Consider the following 10327-nt stretch of genomic DNA (forward strand, 5'->3'; position numbering starts at 1 on the left):
GCATATTAGACTATGATCCAATATTTTTCTACAAGATATAATTATCACATTTGAAAGAAACATTTTTAAATGTGGTTAACATACATATTTTTTTCCTGTGTATGATGAACAACGACGTAGGTACTTCGTATTAGCTGTTTAGTGATGATAGACACGTGATTGTTGTGTCGATGTTTGTGTGTGTGTGTGTGAGTATGCATATATACGTTGTTCTTATCTATAATCGGATCACTTTGATGCAATTAACACCTCATTATAAAATTGATAATACCTTTCCTGATATGATAATTCAGTACTAGGTTATTAAATTGCATTTAAAAGGTAGATTATTAAGAGTATCAACATTGAACATAAGATAGAAGCTTTTTTTTTTAACGAAATCTAACATTTTTTCGTTCCATTGTTATTCCCTTTAAGATAAAGAAAATGGATGATTAATGAAAGCGAATTATTATACATGAACTGGTGAAGTGAAAATGTAAAAGGAATTGCAAACGTGTTTCTTGGGGTCACTGCAACCCGGAGAAGACCAAAATAATACATCTATAATATAATAATAAATAGAATAGAGCCAGCAGTGTGCACCCCGAAACATTTTGTCTGAAACAAACACTGATGTTCACATGTACACGGGTTCATACAACGAGTGTTTCTTCCAGAAAACCAGTGTTTTGGGGGAGACACTGCTCCCCGGAGCTCTGAGATTGCTCTTCCTCGGAGGAGACCAAAATAATAGCCTATAATATAATAATAAATAGAATAGTACCCATGTGAAAATAATGTGTGCAACCAGAACATTATTTCTGATGGAAACACTGTCTCGGGTCGAGTCCGGGACCCCTCGCATCGGAGATGAAAACTACCACTGAGCTAGCATCTCCCCATGGAAATTAAAATGAACTTATACCGCCTTATGCAGAGTCGTTTTGATGTTTGATTAGCGACATACTAAAGGCCTGACTACTGCAGGAAATATATGTTAGTCGAACTCCTTAGTATGGCACTAATCACACTTCAGAACGACTCTGCATAAGGTCCATAGAGATTATTTAATGGTTTTCATTTTGCATCGATTTTTCCTGAGTTTCTGTTATTAACGCAATGCAATAAACAACGCGCCTACTTACATAACTACCAATTGATGTAATATAACCTTTTATATAGTGGAGAAATTTCAGAATCCTAAACTATGACGTAATAAAAAGAGAAGAACTTCAAGAATAATATATGCATGCATTTTAATAGCACTAAAGTAACACGCTCACCTGTAGCGATATGATTTTAGTCATGTCACGTAAGGAACCACATTTGAATTATGGTAGGAGTGGGCACTTTAGAGGCAGCTTGAATAAAGTAGCGAACTTCAGTTCTAGCAAGTTACAAATATCAGCGGTAAAAGCTGATATGCAAAATACACATCAACCAAATTAAAGCTGGTTGACTTGTTAAACCACCCCTCGGTCGTTTATCACAAGGAGATTGAGTCTGGTGAGAGCTGGCGTAGGGAAACAAGAAAATTGATATTATCTTGGTTACCATAGACATTTTCCCATCTGAGTAACATGTGGTTCACCTAATAGGTGATTGTATATGGCGCTTTTTGTACACAGGGCACGTTCAGTGTCAAGTCCAGTTTTGGTCATTTTGGAGAGATTTTATCTTTGAGACCTTTATCTGAAACTATTTCAGAGCTTAAAAAACTCATGTCCAGATATTGTAAATAACTCTTATACAGGATGGCCCATAGTTATGGATATGATGTTTGACTGACTGTAGTATTTGTAATTCTGGACAAAAAGTTTCGATATGGCAATACTGTGTAGCACGAGAGTGGGGATAACGGTCACTGGACTTAGAACCGTTAGTGTATGCCAGACAGGATGACGAAACGGTTGTCTCTGGAACAGCGTGTGCGTTGTATGCGTTTGTATTCCGCAACGAACAATTACACGGAGGTGAGACGAAGGATGGCACTCGAGTATGGAGGAAATGGTCTCTCTGTGTTCATAGCCGCAAGAATAAAGAATAAATTTGACGCTATTGGTAGAGTTTTGCATGTGAAAGGAGCGAGTAGTGCATGCATACCGATGATAACAGAAGTCGTGTACTGGAAACCGTTAACTCCCTCGTGCCCTGGGAAGCCGAAATCTCAATGGATGGTTTATTGGTGGACAATGCCATGGAGAACAGGGATTAAAATTCTTGTAAGGAAAAGTATGAGAGGAATGTGTTCAATTTTATGTTAAAGTTATGTTGCTAGTTTCTTTACCATATCCATCTGAAAAATCATATCCATAATTATGGGCTAGGGATGCGCACGAAACGAGTCGAGACAGGATTTTCCTGACAAAATTCGAGTCGAGACACGGCTCTTCCAATAGAAATATATACATTTTTCGAGTCGAGACATCACTTTTACAGCACATTTTCGAGACGAGACAGCCACAAATCTTGTCTCGTGCACATCCCTATTATGGGCCACTCTGTTATGTGAAAAACAGTATTAATGTCTCCATGTACGTAAGCGTAAGGTACAAACTTTGTGCCTTTTTCTCGCAACTTTGGTAATTGGGTTTGATTCCCGTGTACACTAAACGACTCGGGAAGTAAAGCAAAATGTTGTAATACCTCACTGATACTTTTCCATACTACTACTATTTCATCAGATTAACCAATCAGGAGTAGGTTAGTGCTTAGCATTCTTATTTCACAATCGGGAAGAGTGTTTCGAGCTAAAGTCCGGTCACCGGTTATAATGACTCAGTTATTTCCAAATGTTTTCTCAATTCCACTACGTGAATTCCAGGACGGTGTCTTTAAATATACGTAGAATCTAGTTGACGTCCTAACGCCTTTCTTTTATTTAATTTCTAGCTGAAATACCCATTCTTCACATGAGGGCTGTATTTGGAAGTCAATGCCTGTGGAAGTATCACCATTCATCTCAGCGACCGCGAACACTATGGATTTGACACTAATATCGGTCATTTTGGATTATTTTTACATATCTTGGTATGCCTCCCCCCTCACTGACCCCCGGCCTGCAGCCGAATGGGGTGAATTTGGAAGTTAATGCAATCGGAGTTTCACCATTGATCTCAGCGACCACGAAAGCTATGAATTCGACATTAATATCGGTCATTTTCTACTACTTTTACATGTCCCAGTAAACGCCCCCATGATTCGAAATTTGAAAAAAAAAAAAAAAAACGCCTCGTCTTGGTCTGAGGCCCAGATCAAGGCACCCGTGACCCGAATTTGTTAACTCTTGGTCCACTCGTCTGTTCCACAGTCCGCACACAGACAGACAGACACACAGACGCACAGAGAAATAAACTCTTTATTTTATTTATATTAGATTAGATTGGAAGATTGTTAATTGGTATTTCACAGTTGATTCGCTGTATCTGAACGTTTGTTAAATAAATCTATATACAGTACATATAGGCCTATAAAAATGGATGTGTCTATGTTTGTGAATTAATAAATCTTGAACTACCCGACCGATCTCGACCAAATTTTCAACATAGATGAGGTTTAGGCCTGGAATGCTTTTTATGATTTCACTTTAACGGTGCAGCTTAGGGAAGGGGAGGATATATATAAAAATGATCAAAAATGACTAATATTAGTGCCGAATCCATACTTTTCTGGGTCGCTGAGATGAATGAGAAAATGAAACTATTCTCCCCGTGCGAAGAACGGATATTCTGCTAGTAAGTAAATAAATGACGGTCATCAATTAGTGCACAGTTCACTACGACAATATGGGTGAATGTCATAACATTATTTGACAGTAATCTTTTAATCCTTTATTATTTCTTCTTTGACTTTGAGGATGACAATGGAATTTCCTGTAATAAATCACATTATGTAGATAAAATTCTAGATATCTTCCTTGAAGGATCTTAATTTTCCTTCATTTACAGGAAAAACTTTTCATAAGCTGTAATTACGATAAATATGATTATTTCTTTTTATTCCAGATATTGATGTCATTTTTGAATCCTGTTAGATAACGTGCAAGATCAATAAATTACGTAGATGTTTTGATAGATCAGCTGATCGGGATTATCCTTTGTGATATAAATACTACCACTAGAATGAGGTTTTATGCGGATGAGCGAAATTACAGGTCTGTCACTGAATTAATTCTAAAATGAAATTAACTGCGTTCAAACCTATATTTACTTGCTTTCGGAGATACAAAAATGAACTTTGAGTCAGTGTAACAAACATCTTTGTAGACTTTGCCTCAAATCTCATCTAAACGTTGTACAACTTGAACCGCAGTTTCGACTGAACGGGAGTTCTCAAGTTCCACATTTGGACATCCCTTTTCTTGGCCATTGACAACTTTCGCCAGGAATCCTGTATCGTGTGAACTTTTTTTTTTTTTTTTTTAATTTAGAGATGCTTCACCCATTTCATCTAAAATTGCAACTAAATACTGGCCTATTTAGGTGAGTCTCTAAACTTGTTGGAGACCAGTGAAGGCCAAACTTCATATCCTACAAATGTCTCAAAATGTTCTAAAAAATAGAAAAAACTCAAAATCAGGGGCGGCTTTAGGATTTTAATTTTGGGTAGGCCCACTTCCTCGCTTATTGATACATATACACATTTCATTGATTAATGACAATAGGAAATTACTTTTACGGTTGATGCTATTTGTTAAATAATTATATGCCATTAATATAAATAGTGGAAGTATATTTACTCTTTATTGTATCTTTTAGAGTATATTTCAAAATTTAGGTAGACCCGAGCCTACCCGGCCTACACGCTAAAGCCACCACTGCACAGAATAAATAGAATCAAGACTCACTGAGTTTTGATCCTAGAAATAATTTGTCAGTAAGTTGAGCGAGGGAATAGTGGAAGCTACGTCGGAAGTAGTGGATGACCCATAGTTACCTACCAAATGACTACTGTCAAAGGAAACTTTAAAAAGTATGAAGTGTCCACATTCAGCATGCAGGGAACATAGTAGTGCGGCAGTTTAGCTAGGATATTTCAACATATTGTGCATTTTTTGATAAAAGCACCAAATTTGGCACAGAGCTATACAGATGTAAGATGAACAAATTTGGATGTGGAGCCATCGGCCAACTGACCCCTGGTTGCCGTAGTGGCCATTTTCCAAAATGGCCGCCATTGGACATCCGAAAGACTACAGAGGTTAGATAAAGTTTGTTGCTGAAGGTTTTAATAGATGCTTTAAAGAAAAGTATGCCAGATAATTTGTAAGTTATATATATTTAGTTCATAATTTTACATTTCAGAGCATTACCCGTCGCAAGCACACAGTGGTGTGCATTTCAGACTGGCCTTCTTGCACTTGCACTTTTTCATGCAGTCTTTGTATTTGCAAGAGACGAGCTCCCCAGCAGATCTTAGATGCTTTGGGTAGCGTTGTCCATAGTGGTTCATACATGCCGCTGGTCTTGATCCAACCCTAATCGGTTGGTGATGGCAGTGTTGGTGCAGGAACCATGGCCTGATCCCAGACATGTCCGCCCTGATATACTGCTCTTCGGACGTGCTGCTCCAGGGCTGCTCTTGTCGGTGGGATCAGCTAGACGTTGTTTTTCTTTGCAAACAGTTTGCGACGTGCCTTGACAATGTCCGTTTCTGTGCTTGTTCTGTCATAAAGCAGTATGATGAACCTTTCAATTATATGCATGGCGTCTTCATTAATACGATCTATTGCAGTGGAGAGTAGAGAGCGTCTGCGTGAGCTCAGGTAGCACTGTCCACACTGCCCATGCTGTCCTCTTTCCACGTCCGGCGAAGCAGGAGACCGTGTTGCAGCCCGTCAAAGCATGAAACATCGATATTGCCTGAGCTTTTTCAGGACCCAGAGCCCGAGCAATTTCATGGGCTCCCAAACAGCGGAACGTCTTCCCCGAGTCGAAGGAAACCACACTTCAGTTTCCTCATTCAAGGTGCGTGCCAGAGCCACGCCAGGACAACAATATCAGTGTCTATTGTGCAGATGAGGATCTTCTTATGACCATTGCGAGCAGCGTGGGCGGCATGCAACATAATACGGGTATCGGCCCCCTCGTGGTTGCAAGGTGCCAGGGCTGAATTATCCAAAAGCGCTGGCTTTCTCAAGACATCATCTCCTTTATCTTCCAAGACATTATCTTCAAGCTGGAATGAGTCGTAGAGGATGTCAGAGAGGAAGATGAACAGCTCTGTCTTGTTTTCGTCGACTCTGAGGAAGCTGGCACAGTTCCCGGGTATAGTTGAATTACCCACCACTCGTTTTCTCACCCCTTTTCCCCGCTTGGCTCTTGCTGCACCTTTCAACGAGTTTCTTATGTAGCGGTCCCACACCAGGTCCAGTCGCGTGGCTTGATGAAATTTTGAGAGTATGTGAGGCACAAAAACCAGGGATGGCCAGAACCGGTTCTTCGGATCCAGGTCTGGTACCTTTTCTGCTGGAACCGAAACTTTGTGACCATCCCTGCGCTAAACCCGAGCTGCTGGCAGGCTGTGAATAGTATGCTAGATGAAATGGTGGAAGCGACAGGTAGACGCCCAGCCGGCGGCCGCTTGTCTCATTTGGCTAAATAAACTGGGTAACTGGCAGACTCATTGGCTAAACAGGCAAACTGGCCAACTCATTTGGCTAAACACATACTGGTGGACCAACATTTTTTTCTGTGGGCACAAGCGCATGGTCCTCTTTCAATTTTTTGAAGGTGAACTTTGTGCCTCCTTTACTGGTCTTTGGGGGCTTCGGATCCAGATCTGGAATCGGTTCCTAAGATCCGGTTCTGGAACCGGATTTTCGGATCCAGGTCCGGAACCGGTTCTGAAAACCGGATCTCCGAGAACCGGTTCTGCCGGAACCGGAACTTTGTGACCATACATATTCTTTGAGGGTTTTTGCCGTAGCAGGCTTCAGCAACTGGATGATGACTGCTCCATCTAGGACAATGCAGCTTGTTGGAGGAACCTCAGACCTAGGCTGATTGAAGTCTTCTAGACAACTGAGAAGATCACTCTTTACACCAAACCAGATGCCACCGCCGTCCGATAGTGAAGGAGGGAAAGCTTGGTTTTCATGTTTGAAGAATCCGTCTAGATTTCCATCCCGGTTCTGGCATCCGATATACAGACGAGAGAAGAGGTTCACGTCGGTTCTAAAGGATTTCATTTGCTGCGTGCCCTTTGCTTGAGGTTTTGTTGTAGGCTGACCAAATATTTTGATATTGTTTCTTTTGATAGGATCATGTATGGGTTTCGTTCTCTCAACCATGCGTTCTCTGACAAATTTGTCAAAGTGCACCTGTCCCACTTTATAAGCACGACGGAGGTCGTCTACAGCTCGACATAGCGCGATCTCCTTGGTGTCAAGTACCAACAGATCTTGACTATCCTCTTCAAATGGATTTCCAAAGTCTTCCATCACTTTGATCATTGACTGTACATCTTTTTGGAAAGCAGTTTGCACACTCGATGTCTGGTCATGATGCTTTGTGTCTTTTGATCGTTCTTGGTTAGAGTCCTGGAACTCTTCGATGAGGCTGGCTACCTCTGGTCCTGCCACCATCCACCGTCGCATTGCGCTGGGATTGTCAGTCAGACCTACTGCACCTCCGTCTTCTTTTATGGCTGCAATGTTCTGTTCGTTGGCCTGATCGATAGGGATGGCGGAGAACGGCCTACTCGTTTTGTGGACTGTGAAATTCCCTACTAAGAAATCATCGGCGATTTCAGGGTGTTTAATCGGCAGTTCTACCATGTCTCGCAGATGCACAGGAATCCAGCGCGATTAGTTGGTGTGATCCAAGGTATGAAACCATGCTGCTAGTTCTTTGAGGGCATCGGCGTACATAGCAAAATATGCTTGGCGCAGAGAGCGCTTATACACTAAGATCGTCAGTTCCAATTCCAGTACAGTTGCCCAGTAGTGGAACTGGGGGCAAGTCTCCGCCTTTTGCTAGCACCACTCTGCGATCTCAAGCTGCTTGGTGCTGGCGTCACGCAACTGGTCAATGTAGTGACTGTATGCGTTCTGCGGCAGGGTGAAGAGGGCTGCTGCTGTTACTTGATGCTCTCTCCTGGTTCGAGTGACATGTGATGCCCGCAGGAAGGAATCCGCAGTCCCGGCACTGGTGATCTCTGCCTCAACCAGTGCTTGCACCCATCCGCTCCCTCGCAACAAGTCACCAATGGTCTTCAGCGCTGCCATCTCGATATGAAGACCCCCGATGACAAACTTCTCTTCACCGTACACCTGTGGCCACTTCCATTGGATTTGCTTTGCCAGTGCAAAAAGCGATTGGTCGAATGTAAGCACTGGAATCTGGCCAGGGTTAAGATGTTCCACTGCGTTCCTGACGACATCCATGGAGTGCTTGATCATAGCGACGGTATGAGCACTCTCCAGGAAGAGTGGGAGTAGTGAGGTGGGGCAGATACCCCGATTTGTGTTACTGGACTGTAGACTTGCGTGGTATGTAGCCCATGAAGTGTTTTCTAATGGGAAACTTTCTTTTACGGCTAATTGGGTGTGTTGTAGCCAAAGATACTCTGTTTCAATATGTTGCTTGAGGCCGCTGCTGCCTCTCAGGGATGTCACGTTGGTAACCCGTACCTGCGTGTTCTTGATGCTGCTGTTGACGGATGGAACGTCTGTATAGTATTGTGGCAAACGGTCAACTGATTTGAGGCCTCTTTCGTTCGACCCTCCTAGAATACTGATGCAGCGGTCAACACCGGCTCAATGGAAGGGAGGATGTTGCACCAGTGAAAGAGCATGACTATCGACTGTTTTGAGGTCGTAGAACTTGGATTATGGTCGATGTTGTCTACTGTGGCTGTGGAGAAGACTCTGCCTCTCATCTTGGGAGGGCAGACTACTTGCTTCTGATGGTAGAGGTGGCAGGCCCTCTTCACCAACTGTGCGGAGAGGGACAGGACTTGGTCGTAAGAAATAGAAATTTCCATATGTGACAGCTTGTCGACTAGCTTCCTGTTACGAGTGTGTGCATATACCATGAGTCCGATATAAATGGGAAATGGCGTCTCCTGCGTGGTGGCGTGCCGGACTGGTCGAGATGTACCGGTACTGCCTATGTCGGCTCTTCGGTGCTTCACACAATTGAATTTGAGGAGTTGGCTGATAGACAGTGCCGCTTGTGTAGTGCTTCCTCTAAGGTCTTTGATACTTGATCCTTCCAAGATCATAGAGACTAGGGCAAGCAACACGGATGGTACGGAATCCTGTTGATATTCTGGTGAAAATTCGTTGAACACATTGTCATCTCCGAAGATGTGGTGTCGCCGAGGTCTTCATTAAATTCAAGCAGTACATCGCGCCCCTGATGCTGTACACACATGTTAGGAAAGTAAGCAAGCAGTCTCTGTTTAAGACGGGTTGTGTGCACTCTGCCTTCATACTTGATTCCCAACATTTGTTCCATCCGCGAAACATATAACTGGGCTAGGCCTGCAAGTTTGAAAACCGGAGCCGTCTCGCCTTCCGCTAAAACTTCTTCAAAAAATACGACCTGTTGTGCAAAGACAAGCCCCTCTATTGCTTTTTCATTATTTGAACTTTTACGAGACATTTCCTTAATCATCCGAACGCGGTTGTACAAATTCACGAGACAATTGCGTGGTACTTTTCATCCTGTGCAATCATGTCCCCAGCGTTGAATTTCGTCTGTAGGTCCATATCGCTCAGAATCATTGCACACGACCTGACACGCGAGTCCAGTTGGAATGTCTCAGCTTCATGAAAAGGGGCACGACCAGCAGTTTCCCCGCAAAAGAAACATTTATTTTCTCGTTGTTTAGGCTCAGTACGTGATTGTCGTGACAGACTGCATTTTCACTTGTGATCAGTAGCTTTCTGTACTTCGTCATCTTCGCCTATTTTCAGTTGCCTCTTTTCTGCTCTCCCTAACTTGGTTTTGTTATACCGCAGCATGCAGGTTTTACGGTATCGTGCATTGTTTGCAAATAATGCTGCTTCAACGCCACTTCCTTCATCTAGTTGGCTAAAAAAATGATTTGGGGAGAAGATCAAGGTCATTGAATCTTTTGAGATATCCTGCGAGAATGCTGTAGCTGCTCCCCTTGTCTTTACGTGTATTCCTGGATGGACATGTTAGCGACATGTCATTTCTTGACATATGAAGCATAATGACCAGTCTGTCTCTGTTCTTGCTGTTCGGCCGGAGATAGACTGTACTGTTTCTGCTTCTTCAGCACGAGGCTTCACGAGTTTGAAGACCTTCCACATTGTTCTCGAAACAGAGAAGGAAAAATGAGTAAATATGTAAATTAGTATTAAAAAGCAGCA

This window comes from Thermobia domestica, chromosome 17 (genome assembly GCF_964235325.1).
Source record: "Thermobia domestica chromosome 17, izTheDome1.hap1.1, whole genome shotgun sequence".
In the NCBI taxonomy this organism is placed as follows: domain Eukaryota; kingdom Metazoa; phylum Arthropoda; class Insecta; order Zygentoma; family Lepismatidae; genus Thermobia; species Thermobia domestica.